The sequence below is a fragment of the Seriola aureovittata genome, chromosome 17 (genome assembly GCF_021018895.1).
Source record: "Seriola aureovittata isolate HTS-2021-v1 ecotype China chromosome 17, ASM2101889v1, whole genome shotgun sequence".
Lineage (NCBI taxonomy): Eukaryota > Metazoa > Chordata > Actinopteri > Carangiformes > Carangidae > Seriola > Seriola aureovittata.
This window is the reverse complement of record NC_079380.1, coordinates 10,543,428-10,562,508: the sequence shown is the minus strand read 5'-3', so window position 1 is coordinate 10,562,508 and position 19,081 is coordinate 10,543,428. Positions and strand designations below refer to the sequence as shown.

The window sequence follows — 19,081 nt, the reverse complement described above, 5'->3', positions numbered from 1 at the left end:
GCATGACCCAACACCACTTAAGTAGACAATGGTGTGTGGTCAGAAGTTATCCTAAATTAGCACTTATCCCAGGATTAGGCTAGCCAACTAGGCCAACTCATGCAGACCAAATGACTTTTTAACCTCTTAAACAAAATACCTCGTAAGGGAAATAGTATCAATTCTCAAATGTCAATATCAGTGAGCAATGACTTAAGTAATGAATGGTCTTTTTAATATATCCTTCTTACATTTTTACACCATCGCACACTATTTTGTTTGTAATCACCTCCTAATTTGACAATAAAAATTATTGATAAATCTTACTTTACAGTTTCATAATTAAGGCCTAGTAACGACTTACACTCCACAAAAAGTGCTTTGAATCAGTCCATGTCTCCAAACGCACTATCTCATGAAGATGTGTTGCAATTAGGCAAAACCTGAGAAAATGTTGATTATCTACAGCATCTGCAGCTAGTTGGTTTCCTTTTTGTATTGGCCTGAATGAAAAAACAAGGCTGCCCAATGGCTTGCTTTGAAAAGTTGTTGCAATATTTTAAAGTTCACACCTTCCTCTTAGCAACAAAAAACAATACAAAAAAAACACACCAGCTCACCACAACTTCTTCCTTCTTTTTAACAATTGGAGCTATACACATTAAAAGCTGCCTGTATCTGGTGAAATTCGGCAACATAATGTCATTATTTTCCAATATCATGTATTTATGTGTATGTTTAATAAGATAAATAAAACATGTAAGGCCCCTTTATCATTCAATTATCAGTCACATCTCAGTATTTCATTATGACACCATATTACTATTAGATTTACTGAAAATTATAAAAGCAGTTACTTCTGTGTTTGTCTTATCTGTGTCTGCCTTGTATGCAGCAGTGATAATGCACTGAGCTTCTCTTTTCTCTCCCGGATACAGAATTTGGACCGTGTCACATTTATGTATTTATGCATGCACGAGGACTACACTGCAAGCCACTGTGTGTCTGAGTCTCTGTGTGTATTTGTTTATGCGTGTCTGCACATGTATGTGCATCCATCCGTGTTGGTGTCAACTGCAGAGAACCAGTGGGTGACATTATATAATCTGGGGCCCAGAGGGAGCGTTAAATGTGGACATGGCCTGCAGCTCAAGAACGCGGCAGCAGGAATGCCAGCTTGTTGGAGTGGAGCCACTTTTGGAGCAAAACCCTGCAGCTAGAAAACCACTGAGCAGAGACAGCAGGGACGACCAGTCAGCCAGTTGTCACTGTCCAGCAGTCTGCTATAATGAGAGCAAGATAGTGTTAGTCCGCTTGTAAAAACAGACATCAGCTCTAAGCCCGACCTGTTACCTTTTACATCCACCTATTACCAACCTCTGAACAACAGTCACTGCTTAGTCAGGATGCATTTTCATCCTCTAAATAAAAAGGCTTATAGTTTGATTTGATGTAAATCAAAACCAATCCAACCAAACTGTGATGGAAAATAATGAGAATGATGCTTTTATCCACATCAGCACTGTGGATACTACAGTAGAATGGCGCTCAGTGAAGAGTATACATCCGCCAAGGCAAAATATTGATGAAAATGTTAAAGAATGCCCTATCTTGCAACACTGAGGAAAGTAATTTAAAGAATTCTGATCCGCACCAAAATTTAATGGGTTCGTCGCTGGCCCATGCCCCATCCCTCCACCAAGTTTGGTGCAAATCAGTTCTGTACTTTTTGCATAATCCTGCAAAAAACAAACAAACATGGGGGACCTCCTTGGCAGAGGTGAAAATGGCTTGCTCTTAAGATATTCATATTTACATCCTGGTTGCACATTTTCACAAACTGCAATGATCCTCTTGAGAGGATCATCAACACAAATGTATCAGCTTTACTAAGCTAGCCCTCAAATTTTCTTCTACTCATTGTGGTCTGGCAAGGTTGGAGAGGTATTTGGTAATGTGGGCTGCCCACATGACAGATGAGTAGCAGTACGCTCCTTCACAGAAACATCATCAAGAAACCATCTGACACATGAGTTGACGAATGCACCACTTATTTGGATGTCATCGTCCTTGTTTCCAGTTTCAACACAGGAGAAACAAGAAACAAGCTGTTCTGCCCAAGTAGTGAATTCAATTTGTTTCTGAAGAAATCACATCATCAACACATCCAAACATCATCCAAATACCGCTGATTGATCTGGCTCTTGGGCTCAGTCAATTCTCAATCAATGCTTTCCAGACTAACATCTTAATATGTTGGCTTCAAGTTAATGTTAGCCTTCAATTAAGAAAAGTATAAATAACCAACAGAGGAGCTTTTGCATCTGAATAACAAACTCTGCGATGACAACACGCACAGAGCAGAAGGCTTTAGGCTCACTGGTAAGAAAGAAAAACCCTTTCCAAAATAATCACCCACCAAGAAGCTTAACCTACATACAGCATGAATTGGAAACAAAAAACATGAAACAGATCAAGACAAATAAGTTCACCAGTCCATGTGTTAGCTTAGGGCATTTGGGGTAATTGTCATAACGTTCCGTCCCCTTCTCTTCTTAACCAAACACATGCAGTTGGAACTCTAATCTGCTAACACAGACCTTTGGCAACATGTCGGTTTTAAACCCCAACTGCTGTGTCCTCTACACAGACATACCGCATGACTGGAGTCCGCAAATTCATTCATCATTACCTGTGGGAAACGCTTGTTAATTTTTGCCTTCATAATAGTTGAACCTACACACAGTTGACACAGGAAGACAAAACAGAAATCCTTAGCAATAACATTTAATGTCAGGTCACAATTGTCTATCTCCAATTAGACTGAAATTATTTTCCTGAGCTAGTGGAGCAGAGCAAAGCATTAGCAGGGAGGCTATTGTTCAGAGTCAGGCCCTGCAGCAAGGACCACATTGCCCCTTGCCACCAGGCCTGTTAAAGGGGCCCCTGAAGAGAAAATCAAGCCAAATTAGTACCTGGTGCACACACACACACACTATTATTCTTCAGTTCAGTTCAGCTCTCAGTTAAGTACATAGTGAAAAGGAACACTTTTAAAAAAGGTTCCATGTCTAATAATTCATACAATAATACGAGGTTTGCCTGATATTTGTATTTAATTTATTTGAGTATTATCACATCTGTATGCTGTAGTATGTATTATCTACAATGTGCAGAATAGATCATCATCAACCAAATAAAAAAATTTGAAAAGCTAGATTCCAGGAACATTGTAGAACTGTTTTGCGCATAAACATCCCATTCCTTTGTAAGAGCAAATGTCCCTGCGAAACATGTCTTTCATGAGCAGCACCTGCCCCTCTGGTGCGACATCAATGCCACATGTTGCCATCTGTCAGGCGTCAGATGATGACCGGAGAACACACAGTAGTGTCCATGAGCAACTCAGGCTCACAGTCTGTTGTTGATCTACCTGCTGGTTCATACACTAACTATGGTATGTAAGCATAAGTATTCATATAAGCTGACACACTCTATATGTTCCATTATTCATGCAGTTAAACAACACTTATTCACTACTATCTATTATACGTGATAGTGATCAAATAAAAAATTACAGTCTGGACAGCGGATGAGACAATTTGTGTTTTTTTTTTTTTTAAACCAACAAATCATATAAATACTAAAAACAAAGTCACCTTAAAATAAAAGACTATGGACTTTCCAGGGTACCATGTTTCATTTTATTTTGAAAACATCCTCCTACCCCTACTGATCCTACCCATCACACCTCCCTGCATACCCCTGTCAGTCCACCCCCTTCCTCTGACATCATCTTTGTTGTCTTCCCAAACAGCGTGTTAAATTGCATCTGACAAGTGAACAAACACCATGGGGGCCCTCCACATCTCTAACTGGTGACAAGGGAGGCTGGGGAAACCCCAGGCAGAACCTGTAGGAGGGGATGTGGGGGGTCTCTGGGGACAGTCAATGAAGACTTGTGATGAGGCCCTAGTTGAGGGTGTTGTTTACATATTCCTGTGGTGGAACAAATGAGGGGGCACAAAAAATTCCCTGGCGTTGCAGAATGCTAAAACTGGACTATCAAAAGTTGATGCCTGATCAGAAGACAGAGGAGGAGAGGCACATCTGCAAGAGGTAAATCTCTGAAAATGGAAAGTGGCATTTTATCATCACTGGACCAAGCTGGAAAGTAAACAAAAAACCTTGAACCTACATGGGTGGGCCTGGGGAATTCCAGTATTCAGTAGTACACGTGTATGTTAAAAGGGGCTATTTGTAAGTTTTCTCTGCTGCCGAATGTGGTTTCTTGCCAGGAGCAGGTGGTGGCGATTGTCGCTTGACAGGCGCTTCGGCCATTGTTGCGTTTACAATACAAGAGGTGATAATGTGCACTCTGAACAGTGACACCTCTTCAGGGCAGATTGGAGGCTACGGTGACTCACTATCGGAAAGTGACAAGACGACAAACTGCTGCTGTTTATATCAGTGGTGACTGGTAGGGTGAATGAAGTCTGACTCAGTGACAATGACTCACAGATGCAAATGCAGTTTATATATAGTATATAGATATGAGCTATCTTTACATATGGACATAAGGGTTAATCTCACATCAAGGTTGGATTTTGTAGGTCAAGAGATAAAAATAGATCTATCAGACAGCTCTGAGTTTACCCTTTTTCTTTTCATTTTCTCATTATTTTCATTAAAATACTGCACACCTGTTTACAACACTCTCTCTCACTATTGTGACTTGTCCAATCACAGCAGTGTATTTCCTGAATAGTTTCCAATAGTAATTTAGCATGAACAGACATGGCAACAAACTGCCTTCAATCTTAGCTCACCAAGTTTCAAAAGGACTCGGCCGGTAGAGACAGAGGCTAAAGAAAGAGTCATTCCCTGTCCTGTGGTGGAGCTAATAAACAAACAAACAAACAAAAAACAGTCCCACTGCTCAAATGTGCAACTGCTAAAACATTGGCTATGTTCTCCGTCTGTGGTGTCTGTTAGGATGAAAGACAGACCATTATTGATCTGCCAGCTGACAGAATACAATATTAGAGTATTTCCACTGACACATTACTTATCAGGAGGTCAGCTGATTGCCCGTCCATTCTCTAATGCTGACAAGGTCGCTCCTTTCTAATCTCATTCACATACTTTATCTGGCAGGCCATTTCTATTCTTTCTGCTCCGCTGAATAACACTTCTATCTTACTGTCAGAGAGCAACCATCCTGACTAACTGTGAGTTACCAGCAGTCGTTGCGCTGCAGATGTATGGTAATAGGATCTTGCTGCATAACCCTGGCTGGTGTGGACGTAGCCATCCTGCTGCGTGAGGAGTTTGGAGGAGACGACTATGCACTGTGTGAGCTCACACCCATAAGGAGAATGATCACATTCAGGCAGTCAAATCAATGCTTTTCATCAGCTGGAAGAAAAAGGGATGTGCTGTTAAATTAGTTTAGCAGAGCCAGGCACTTGGCATTTACATGCAATTACATTAATTAGCCTAACTTTAACAAAGTTATCCTGAGAGACTCTATTCAAAGTTACATCTAATTTGTCTGTATTAGAATGCCCCAACTCTATCAACCCTTATCTAAAGGGCTCATGCTCTTGTCCGTCTCCTCCTTCAGTCATGCAGACTCAATCTTTGTGTCGTCTGTGCTAGCTCCGAGAGGCGCATCATGCTGGGAGAATCAAGGAGAGGGTGTGAGTGCATGCATGTACAGTCCGCGTGTTTATGTTTCGTATGAGACAAGGGGAGAGAGAGCGGTAAGGCAAATATGGGTTATGTATTGTTTCAACATCTTCAAACTGGTCTAATGACATTAGTGACAAGCAGCACCCGAATGAAGGAGCACTGGATTTTTTTTCTTGAATATTTAATTTTAGATTTATTTCTCCACTGTTGTTTATTTATATTTAATATTACTGTGCTTCTTCTCTAAGTTCAAGTCTCTGCTTTCACTTTAGTATTGCCTGTCCCTCCTTTCCTCTCTCCTCCATCAGTACTCCTGTAAACACCAATGCAGGCAGCTTTGGAGAGATATGCCCTTTGATCTTCCCAGCTTGTCATGTGTCAGAGGTCAGAAAGCTGCAGTTTCTCACACACGGTATCTAACCCAGTCACCAGAGCTCTGGAGCCCCCCCACACCCCCACACACACACACACACACAAACCCAACTTCCCCCCACCCCCCACTCTCGCTCCCCTTACCATGTCTCCCCTCCTGTTATGGCAAGCCGAGTGCTTTCATTAAAGGTCAACTCCACCTTTACCCCACCGAGGTCTTTACCCAACAGCGAAAACAGCACCAGTACCACTTTATGACAGATGGGGCTGATTTCGTTAACAGTATCCAGAGCTGATCACTGACAACCTGAGTAACATAACAGGTAAGTCTGTAAACTGTAACAATTTCTCATTTTATTTGGTTACAGTGGGGGAATAACTATTTTAGACTCAAAGAAGTCTCAAAGTTACAATATAATATCATCATAGTTTGACACTGATTGACGTAACACTGAACTATCTGACTATTTTTAGTCATTTCTTTGGCTTAAAAATGAGATCGTCCATGCAGCTGCTGCCCCACAAGTAAGTTTCTCTTTCATTTCCTTCACAGGAATTTCAGAAAATCCCCATTTTAGCTTTAAGCCTACGAAACAAGAACCATCTACATGACATAACCAGTTGCTTCAGAGAGAAAAATTATTCAAAAAAGGCAAACAGCTTTAAGGAACCTGCCTATGGCTCGCTCACCGTTCTACATTCCCACTTTAGCTCTCTCAAGTGAAGACAGCCACTTGTTAACGTGATTGAATTTTCATTTACCTCTTAGGAAATACAGAGGCTTCTAGACGGCTACTTGATTGCTTCAATAAACCTTATTGTGCCAATGTGTTTCGGAGAAAACCGTCTCCTTCCCCAGGGGGAAACAAAGCGTGCATTTATTTCTCTTCATCTTTACTTAAAACTTGACAGGACAACTTGTGTCAAGTCACTGCTCATCCACTGTGCAGATTAAATAACAATAATATTACTTTTAGACATAAAGCATGGCACAGGGGCTATTTCCTGCACAGTGGCCCACACACGTGGTCCTCACAAACTGAAAACTGATTAACCAATGATCAAAATGTGTCATTTGCGCACATGCGTTGGCGTTGTGTTTTTACCGCCAGAAACTACCAACTGAAGAAATTTATAAGATTTATGATAGCATTTCCTCAGTTCATGTAATTATTAGTGCCACGGGTGCTCAGCTCCGAGGCACTCCTCTACAGCTAGAATAGCTGAGAGGAGTGCCTCGGGGCGGAGCCCCGAGGCATCTATTAATATTCTGTTTCGGGTTTATTATTCTTCCGCCAAATTTCGGCGCGTAACTCGTCCCGCAGCTTTGAGAAAACCCCGGTAATATATACATCAAAACGTGCGTCTTGATCCCGCAAGGGGTGCTATGACTTTTGGTGTTAAAATTCCAATTTTTCCCAAAGTTATTCCCAAAAAACTGGAAATAAATAATGCATTAGAAATGCATTGGAATTTTCTTTAGAAACCCACCTTTTTTCGACAAAATTGCACCTTTTTTCTGAGTCACCCAGCTCTCTCATACCTGCACGTAGAAATGTGATTCAAACTATAAAACGGAGGAAAACTTCTGCTCTCTCAAAAAGACGGGAACTGTTTTTACATAACATGTAAACTTTTCACACTGTGAGCACTCAAAGGAGGAGTGCAAATCACTTTTTCTTCAAAGTTAGAGTGAAAGCGTCAGTTGGCTAGAGTGCGTGAAGCAGTAAAAAATAACCTTTATTTTTATTTTTAACTCGAGCTCACGGCCAAACCGTAAAAAGGAGACCAATAATTCTTTCTGAAAATGTAGACATAGTTGTTGGGATTCATAAAATGTAACTTTGACAGGCAGGGTCTGCACAAAATTTAAACGGGGGTGCCGAGTCCGGCAGCAATACCTGTCTCACTCTCATTGACACCTAATGTAATCGTCTTTTTTTTTCAAAAGAATCTCACTCTGTCTTCGCACTGAGCTTACTCACTCATTTTAAGGAATATCTGAATAAAATAGAGACTATAGAAACTTCTGGCTTCAGTGTCTGGCACGGTCTTTTCGGTTTATGAAAAGAAGTAACGGTTTTCTCATAATTTGCAGTTGTTTGAAGCCATGTAGAAGCCAAATTCTGGGCAGATTTTCACATTGCCATGGCAACGGCAGCTCCTGACCTGTGTGCGTGCGTGCGCCTAGCAACCAGATAACCAACTCTCCAAGCTCCGCTAGCTTTACATTAGCCGCATGTTAGGTCTTAAATTACATTTAGTTAGGTCTTAAATATGTAAGTCCATTTACTGCTTCCTTCGTTGCTTTTTTTTTTTTTTTTGTTAAAAGAGTCAATGAAGTTGTGACGGTCTCCGCTGAGACAGAGGAGAGGAGAAGCTACTAGCCCTCTCTCGCTGTCACTTCTAGTCGCGTTGCTCTCCTCCCCAGTAATGTTAAATTTAGCACAGAAAGAAACATAATAGTGGTAATTTAAATAGCGGTTCATGGGATTTATTAACCCTCAGGGGTCCCTCTGTCCTTTTTTGGACATTTTCTTCACTTTTCTTTTTTGATTTGCTGATCATTTTGGCTGTGTTACAGCTGAAGGTATGGATTTCTGCAAGAAAGTGTCTTTTTTGACATATTTTTAAAATCTAATGTCAGTTACTGTTACAGGTGTATTATACACTGGTAACACATTTTGTACCCTCTGGGGTTACTCGCGTCCAAAAAAGGACACACAAAGAAAATGCTATAAAAAAAATATATATATCAATATTTTTTTCTGCTTTTTTTGCATAAATCTCTTAAACCACTTCAGTTCTGCTCAAACCTACCAAATGTTTATTAGTTTTCGGGATTTTAACCCTTTAAATGCCAGTTTGAAGACATGTCGCCTCTTGTTTTATTTTAAAAAAACAACACAGAATATGAGATATTTCCCACATAATACATGATGGAGGGATGTGACATTGTTTTATATCAGAGTCTTTTATATCAAGACATTTCTCAAAACCAGAGTATGATCAGGGTGACTTTTGAACACTGGAAATAAATCATGTACTCATCCCGGCAGTAGCCCCCGTGGCACTCAAAATTTCCCTGGAATTTTCTAGTTGTCCTATTGTTATTGTTTTTATTTATAACTTAGTCATTTATTGTTCTGTGTGTGGATAGGGGTGGTATTGTGTGTATCTGGAGTGGGGTGGGGGTTGTTTTGTTGCTTTTATCCTGAAAATAATATGCTTTTATGCTTTTAACTCACATTGTATGAAAATTACTGTACAAACAAAGTCTGATTGATTGATTGAAATGTCATACTGTTGCCATGTTGCCTTGCTAACCTGGTGCTGGGCCTGAAGCTATCACGTCTCACGGGTGAAGGGCTATCCTTGAAACAGAAAAACGGGACAGAGCACTCATCTCTCTCACATTAAACAAGGAAAACAAAGGCATCAACCTTATGATGCTGTATGCATGGTAGCGTCTGAGTGATTATGGTAGTGGCACAGGGATAATCTGGATAAGCTGAGCATGAACACTGAAGTAACACACACGAGTGCCACAGCCACGTCCCTCACCCCCATTCCCCTGCATGAGATGATTTTCTAATTCACTGTGTATTCGTGTGAAATCTATGCGTCGTTACTGTGGTTGAAGGTCAGGTAACGTATAATGAAAGTCACGCTCCTGAATTTGCCTGACCTCCTAAATGCCTTCTCGCTCACAACCTAATCCCATATTACGTTTCATGAGAAGTCTTAAGTACTTTTTCTGGCATCCTTCCTGAAAGCATGTATCCTCACCAAAAACGTCCACTGCACTATCACAGCAATAAAATCCAGGTGATGTATGTGAAGCAGGTGAGAGCCTGTTCTTTTTAGCAAAATCATTCCCCCATTCTTTATTGCTGTAATGAATGACTGTACTTTAGAAATACTTGACCTGTAAATGCAGATAATGTAATATTATCCACAAGAATAGAATAGAATAGAATAGAATAGAAAGCAGGACATTCAATTATATGTAACCAAGAGATAGGAATGGGACTAAAAGAAAAATAGAAATCCTAGGGAATAAAGGTAGCTTTTTTGTTGCAAATGAAGCTTTTCATTTTTCTCTCATTGTTAATAATGCCTATTCAGTGACTATAGAGGCCATTTCTGTGGTTCACTTGTCTTAATGGGGGAACTTAATTCCATTTTATAATTGTAAGAGAAATTTTCTTCCTATTAAAGATGTTCTACAGTTTAAAAGCAGCCAGTCTTTCTCAAACTAACACTAAAAAGGGGGATAAACAAAATGACAATACAAACCCTCCTTTTGCTATTTGTATTATTTCTATTCCATTCTAATTATAATTCATAATTCTATACACATGCTGCCTCATGCCTTGCTTTTTGCAAAACAAAGAGCAGGGGAATCGTATCTTGTGAGAATGGAAAATGTGTTTAATGATGTTTGATGGCAATCCCAAACATCATGAGCCATGGTGATGCTCCACCATGTATTGACACAACATGTACACAACGTCTTGTTCCACCCCCCAACCCCACCCCATCCCACCCCAACTCTCAGCATACATTTAACAGCACATGTGATTGACTCACATGGCTGAGTGCCTCAAAGAGGTAGCGGTGAAGAGAGCAACAGATGGGATCGAATTGTCGAAGTGTGGAGCAGATTGGTTTTTCTGATGTTTCTTTAAATGTGCAAGTGTGGATTAGTCATGTTAGTCATAAACAGTTCACAAGCACAGACAGAAAAAACTAGCACTGATGCTTCGTCTGAGAAACTATGACCTCATTACAGGCCTTTTTTAGCCCTTTATCTTACCAGTAACATGCTTCATTATACAGACTGAAACTAGACACTAAACAAACACACATACTGTATGCCACAAGTGCACAAGAACAGAGTAAAAGGGGAAGTGAACCTGTCAAATTAAGTTCTAGCATCAGCAAGACCACATACCGTCTTGAATATGACTGTGGATTCCTTAAAAAAATTTTTTTTTTTTTGCAAGCATTTTTCTATAAAGCAAATAAAAACTGTTGTTGTGGGAGTGGCAGGCTGGCTGAAGATGTTGTGCAGAGCTCATCTGCAAGCCTTGTTAGGCAGACGCTGCCGTGGGCACAGATGAGCTCACAGGATCAATACGGGATAACAGCCCTACAAATCCAAACACTGACTTTGCATTATATTGCGCCAGTGCCTCTACAAGCGAGGAAGAGACCGATAGAGAGCATTTACGTCTCAGTGGTGTTGATTTAGAAAAGAAATGAGGTGTACATGTGGAGAAAAAAAAGGAGAAAATGAAGCAGGAGTCACTCACTTCTGAAATAACAATACAGAAGACACTTACTCACCAACAATAGTATTTGTTTGATCATTCAGCCCTATGTCCTCTCTAATCCAGCACACTTTAATCCAGCGTACAAGCAAACATAAATGAGATATATGCATCAATAATTGAGAACTTTTTTTTTTCTATGGTAAGTCATCATAATCATTTTTTGATCAAATGCTCCTTACATTAATCTTACACAGATGTTAGCTCCCTCCCCAGACACAAAGGAGCATCCATGACCTAAATCTATCTGAACAAAACAAATTCATACATGCCACACTCAACACACACACACACACACACACACACACACACACAACACACACACACACACACACACACACACTTTTCATTCCAACAAGGATCATGAATAATGGCAGCACAGACAAATAGAGCTAAATTGTTTATGTCATTCCTCCCGTGTGCCTACATGAGCCACTTGTGTGATGTTAGTGTAGGTACATTTGGTGACATTATTTCATTTACTGACAGCATGTTTTCTGTTTTCAGAGTTTCTATCTTTTACCCACTATCTGTCTACAAAGATAGGTATTTATCCATTGGTTTCCCAGTCTGTCTCATTTGCTGTAAGCCTGTAATAGGCTTGAACATAGCAGTGGCAGCGGCAGCAGCAGCAGCTACCTCTCATCCTGCTCAATTAAAACACAAGCATCTCTGAACATACCTCACAGCAAACCCGCATGCTTTAAGTTGCAATACTGTTGTGCAAAAATAACAGCAGAACTAGTGTTTTTAAAAAAAGCTTGACACACTGAACTTATATCTACATTCACTGTATTGAAACCTTTTCCCATGTAAATACCAATAAGTAGAGCCTATTAAGCATGATTAGCTTATGAGTCCGTGCCCCTTAATGACTTCAGAGCTGATTGTATTCGGCTTTAGCAAGGCTGATATTATTTACGATTTTAGCTAATATATCAGCCTCGGTGTATGTGTCAGCCAACAGGTTATAAGAAACTGCAGTGCTGAAATGCCAAAGATATGTTTGGAGTAATATCAGATTTTCGTAATATTAAAATGTGGCTTGATGGATTCGTCAATACTCTTGTGGTGGAGAGGATTAGATATTAAATATATTAAAAGTGATCAGTTTAAGTTATTTGAGGCCATCTGGCAACCTCTTACTCACTATTTGGACAAGTCAACATGCTAATGCTACCTGCTGATTTTTTGTTTGCATCATCATTTGGGATCCTGCAGTACTGAAACAAAGATACAGAGGCAGCGCCACTCATTTTTTCAGTTGTAAGCTTACATCATGGTGGCAATTCTTTTGCCGCTTCTCTGATCACCTGATTGCTTTTGTGATGTTTCACCTTCCTGCACACCTGCTTCTCATTCCATTATTCAGTTTCCCCATCTAATTTGCCAGGTTGTTTACGCTATCTACCTGTGTGCCGCTAAAGCATTAAAGCTATTCCTGGTTGCCTGCCAGTTGAATGTTTCCCTGGTCTGATAACCTGTTTGCCTGATTCTACCCACCTGTCTGTTGTTGACTCTTAAATCTGAATCCCGACCTTGTGAATTGTCTTAACCCTTCCTGCTGAGTCTTGGGAATCAACAATTTGGGTCTGAAAAAATCTATGAAAGGTTATAAAAAATGATGAGCTGGAGTTATAGGGAACATTATGATCAAAAAGTGTGACTGAAAAAACAGAAATGTCATTAAAAAAAAATCATTTTTGACAGCAGAGGGAGAACTCTCATTTTTGCAGACTTCTTTCCTGTCTGCTTTTTCTGGACCTGTGGTGACAGATATGGATGGAGACCTCATTAAAGTGACAAGTGTTGGTGTGTGAAAATGGCCGCCGATGAGATGCAGAAGGCTCCACTTTTCACCTCAAACGTGTAAAGTTTTACATTGCAGCGTTAAAATTGACTGCAACTAACCTGAAATAGTGACAGAAAGATAAGACAGGTGGAATGTCAAACAGATAGAGAATAAAGCATCGGGTTCCCCTGTCTATCTGCTGCTGATTCCTCTTTATCTGGGTTGTCAAGACACAATGTGTCAGTCATGCTGGGTCAAGCCTGGTACGGAACCAGAGCCTTATTTTCTCAAAAATCAGGCGAACCTTCCCTACCTGTGCACCATGCACAACAGCAATGCCGACAAAACACAAAGAGGAAATGATCACTTTTGTTGTTTACTGCATCTTGAATAATTACATCTTCCCTTTGTTTTGCAAATTATTTTTGCAAACACTGATCACCCAAAGAGCCATGTGGTAAATTACTGAGTGAGGTTCAGTCAAATCATAGTAAATATATAACCAAATACACATTTGCACCGTACATACTTCATAATACACAGTAATATCTTTGCTTCAAATATCAGAACAGCAAACCTTACATATGGGAATGTAAAGAAGTTTACAGTGGTTTTATCCAGGTAATGTTGGCATGAGCAGTATCACATTCCTTAACTCATTATAAGAGCTTATGTTGGTTCCAAGGGAGCATTTAAGGACAAGTGAAAAGTGTTTTGTTCCTGTCACGAAGCCTGAGACTTTGCTGCTTTAAGATTAGATATAAGATAAAAGACTCTTTTTCTGAATTGCTGTGAAATGTGCTGTATGATCCTGTTGATTCAAATTGGGCTAATTTCATAGTGTCACTGTAGATACCCCTGTGTCTATAGACATTTTAATGTATACCTCTTGCCAGAACTAATGTAAGGTTGAACATATAATTATAATGAATGATTAGGCATACTTCTGATGTGGTCATTCAGTTTCAGCAAACAGATGACTTCTTTGGAAATCACTGCATCACCATAACGCAACTGATATGCCCCCCACATGTTCTGTGTTTAAACAAACAAAACATGTTTCCCACATTTTAAGATTCGACTTCACATGATACGATTTCCTTTAGGGCCTAGAACAAGCCATTCGTTCACATAATTAATGCATGAGAGATCAAGCATGACTCAGGGCCCAAGGCATGAATAAAACACAAAAGAGGTTGTGCAGTGTAACTTTCGAACACAACTATGAAAAACGTCAGAGATCGATAACCCACCGAAGAAAAAATCTACAGATTCTGCAGGGAACTCTCCATTTAATGAAACAATTGCACTCAAATACTTGTGTAGCAGCACCCTGGGGAGATTCTGCAATGCACAACTACATATTGTCATATTCCTGAGTTTTAAGGCACAGCCGAAGTTGGCGTGCCGTCGGTCACTGAGCTACACTTGGAGTAATTCTGGGGCTAAGATTCTTGCTGAAAGAGCAAACTGACGCTGGAGGAAGAAAAACTGCTTCTCCTTTCTCACTCAGATTCCCTAGCTACTCTGGGGATTCAAAAGAAAAGGCAACTTGCCAGTTGTTCACAAGCTTGGCTTTCACTAACCTTCCAGCTACCAACCCTCAGCTGGGTGGGTGTGTGTGTGTGTGTGTGTGTGTGTGTGTGTGTGTGTGTGCGTCCCTAACAGAGCGAAACAACCTCGATCAAGCAACAGGGTGAGAGCTCAAGCTGAGAAGTTGCATTATAATTTGCTGTAAAGTGAATAACAAAGTGTGCTCCTTTAATCATTTTTTTAATAAACAAGATAGTGATCTGCAGATTATTCATACCAGTGAACCTAAGCCAGTATTTGGAATCATGCATCTTATGTTAATTAATTCAAAGTAGCCCCTAGACAGGAAAGAAACTATGGTATTCGGAGCCTTATGGGCCAGGCTTGGTGCTATGGTCCCACAGCAGTAAATTGCAACAGCATTTTTGCTCCTGTGTGTTTAGGCTTGCAGAGGAGCATTGTGTAAACACGAGAAAATGATTAATCCGGACCACGTATATCCATTCTAAGTCTATTCTGGGCTGACCTCTGTCCGATGTCTTCTTACACAATTTAAAATCACAGCAAGGAGAAAAGGGAAGCACCCATAGCGACATTCATGGGATTTCAAGCACACACTTTCCCTCTCTTGATTTGTGACTTCCTTCATATGGCTCAGCGCAAACTTTCCTTCGAGTGTTCTGGCTATTCTTGTTGTGTCACTGAGATAATAACCCAAGGCCTTATCATGCATTCTCAGTGTCCACAAGGATGTCCCCCCCCCCAAAACCCACCCACCCACCCATGCCCCCCTCCCACTTACTCACAGTGCTGAAGAGAGGAGAAATTCGATGGAAGTCAGACAAAGAGAAAGTGGAATAAAGGATAATGGGAAAGACGCTGTCACAGAGAGGGCAAATCCCATGAAACTGCTGATAAAATCCTGCAGAAGTAACTAGCTGATGGCAATCAAATTTGAGTCTTGTGTGGAGCAGGCAGTGATCATGGGACAGGAGTACGAGCTGTGGATGCCAACAATCAGCAACGCTATTTGACAGATGGATCAGAGCACTACTGGCCTAGACCAGGCTAAAAGCTCATGGTCACGTGACCAGTGGATTAGCGTTAGCCCAACTGAAAGGGGGAGGAGGTTAGGGTGCATGTCACCACATGCTTCCTGATCACTTCCCTTAGAATTTGTTTCCCTTTTTCTGTCACTCTGAATCTTGCCTCACCACCAACACACCCCCACCCCTGTTTGCCTTTCGCTGTTTTATGAATGTGAGATTCTTCACATGACCGATCATTTGCACCAAAAAAGTATCATCACAGAACAGGATCACAAGCAACGGAAATTCTTCTTCCATGTAACTCGTTCATCCATCCATCTTCTCCTCCTCTGTTGACACTGACAGGAAGCCCTGTGCTAAGCATAGTCATTAGTGCTTAGATGATTCTCACACCTTTGACTCATAGCTCAACCACATCAAAAACCACTGCTCTAATCGGCTCACTTCCAGCTACTCATGATGTCAATGCTGAGAACATGCCTCCTGTATTGTCCTTCCTAACTAACACTAACCCCCCCACCCCATCCCTACTTACTGTACTCAAATTTTCTCATCAGCATCTCCAGGGTGCTGAACCCTTCACTCATCTGGCAGTGGAGAGTGAAAAAGTGAGAAGCAGAGATAGGATTAAGGACAAGTGCCATGCTGTGAGCACATGGCACAGTGGGCTCGTAGGATAAAACACTGGTTTCCCCTGTCTCCCCTGCTGCTGCTCCTGCTGCATCTGGGTCTTTCTGTCAGGGACACAATGTGCCAGCCAATTCATGCCTGGCCAGCATGCCATGTTCCCGTGCCAGTCCAAAACACCCTCCTTTTCACAGAAACCTGGGGAAACCCTCCCTTCCCGTGCACCATGCACAGCAATGACAGAGGGAGCATGCAGGGTAACGCCGTGCTTGCCAACAGGGTTAAATGCTGAAAGTCACAGGCCATTATTTTCTCTCTGGAATGTTTTATAGATTGAGAGAGCAAACATGCAGGGATTACTGATAATAAAAGACAAGTGATAAGAAAGAATCTGGAGTAATAAAACAGAGAAATGCAGTAACCGTAAATGACAAAATGATGAATCAATTATCAAAATCGCTGTTGATTTTTGACTCACTTCAGCACTGCTAAAAGCCAAACATGAAGGTGTCACCTTCTAACATTTCTATTGCTGCGTTGAGAGTAGAGGACTCCTACAGTAGTCATAGACCGCATCCAAACTTTTGACACAGCAGCCTCAAGGGGAGACATTATCACAGCGGGCAGAGGGCATTATTATCACAACATGTAATTCTCAATTACCAAGAGCAACAGGGGACAAAGTCAATTTCAGCTTGACGGCAGGCATCTAGAAGAAATCTTTCTGTAAGTCCAAAGGAAAACACCCAAAGTCTTATCAGAGCAACTAGGCATTCAGCCAATAACAGAATGACAAAGGATGCATATCTGGAGGGTGCAGTTAGTGCAGGTAAGCTCATCTGCACACTCACAAATACACAGGGACAAATGCATACTCACACACACACACACACACACGCACACACAATATTCTTGGAAATGACAGAGTCTTCAAAGTGTCTGTGACATTTTAATTCTGTTTGTAAGCAAGCACAAACACCAGGGTCTCAATTCTGGAGTCGCGCGTTCCAATTTTGACAGTCAGCTTCGTATTGACCTTTATGAACCATCCTTTCATGTGTTTTCATACCACACGTCAACAGGCAAATGCAGAGAAACAATGAGTCCTCTGATTCACAGCAGTGCACGATTAGAGGGACTGCTATAAGATACTCCTGTTGTATTAACACTCAACACCTTTCAACTTTATGATTCACCTTTTGGGAGAACATGACAATGGCTACGTGAAGAGAGTTGACACAGACCAGTTATGGTTATGGCAGCATACAAGCCTCAGATTGTCCAGAGCTTCTTCTCTAGCCATTTTCTTAGAGTGTAAGAAAAAAACTGTTGTATTTATACAGTATAAAGGTTTTTACCATGTTCTGGTGTGGAGTTGTAACGGTTAGATTATGGTGACCTTTTTGTCGTTTTTTGGGAAATCTCCCATACTGTAATAGAGCCTACAACTGAGTGACTTTAAGGTGGTTTTTAGTTTTATTTGAATATCATATCCACATTCTAATGATCTTCATGCATTTTCTAAGAAATCAGTTTATTATTCACATAAAATGTATCATGTTATCACTACAGCTTTTTTCTTTTTACAGCTTACACTCAAGCTTTTACTTGAATAAAACTAAACTGTTACTAGCAGAAGTTCAAGAAGTATCAACAGTAAATTGTAATTCAAATACCAAAAGTGAAAGCGCTCATTCTACAGAGTCTTTAATTGTTGATATAAGCAGTATTTTAGGTTGTAGCTGGTGTAACTGCTGTTACTTCATGAACTTGGTTCATCAATTTTGTGTTTTGCATGTAATGTCTTTATCTTCAAAGTAACGTCAGCAGTCAGACAAATGTCATGGAGGACAAAGTACAAGACTTCTTACTGTAAGTGTGAAGCGAAAACCTATTCCCACAAAATGGAACTCCCCAGTTATTAAAGTAGCTCCAAACTGCATTAGATTACAGCAGGTCAGAGGCTATAAGTACTGAGCATGGTGCCAAAGGAGTAAGACAGTCTCTCGGTCAGGCTTTCACCTGTCAAACTTTTGAAGCTTGGTGCTGCACTAGAGCCAAAGCCTGTGCAAACTGTGTGCGTGTGTGTGTTGCAGGTTATCTTTATGGTCCTATTTCACCTCAGCCGAAAAATCATTGCCTCATATAGGTTCGCCAGTAAATGGAGGCTGGTAGGAAGGTTTAACCCTATAGCAAAACTTCACATTGTAGAGAGATGCCGTTATAACAGTGAGTCCTTGTGGCACCATTACAGCAGTGAGAATGTCACAGTCACATGCCATAAAGCTTGGTTAAATATATACATGTTGTTTCTATAGCAGTAATGGAACGAAGAGACCACACATGAGATTAAAACGCCAACAAGTAGCCTTCGACCGGGTGACAGTAAATTCAATGGCACCGACACGCTGTCAGTCCGTGAGGATTATTATAGAAATACCAAAGGGATTCCTTCGTCTGCGCAGGGAGACCTGCCTGTTGATTCAGCGGCGTTAATAATAATAATTAAAAAAAAAAAAAAAGAACAGAGAAGAGAAGTAAGAAAAAGTATCACACACGCAAAACTCGACAGAAAGTGACATTATATGCATCCAAACATGTCTGTGTGAGCAGCGTCTGCCGCCCGCTGCCTCCTCCACTCGCAGTTTGTTTACAAAGCGCTGTGAGAATATTCTTTCGCAACGGGGACAGTCAGCGGG

The 19,081-nt window shown here is 40.8% G+C and overlaps 1 protein-coding gene across 2 annotated transcripts in view; it reads right to left on the bottom strand.

Moving 5' to 3' along the window:
- Positions 1-19,081, bottom strand: part of stat5a (signal transducer and activator of transcription 5a) — a 52,652-nt gene that overhangs the window by 33,296 nt on the left and 275 nt on the right. Inside the window, exon 1 of one of the 2 annotated variants that reach the window (XM_056401082.1) lies at positions 15,513-15,530. The exons of the other annotated variant lie outside the window; for it this stretch is intronic. The gene's annotated coding sequence lies outside the window, so the exon portion shown is untranslated. Of the gene's footprint in view, positions 1-15,512; positions 15,531-19,081 lie in introns of those variants that run through there. 2 annotated transcript variants of the gene reach the window in all.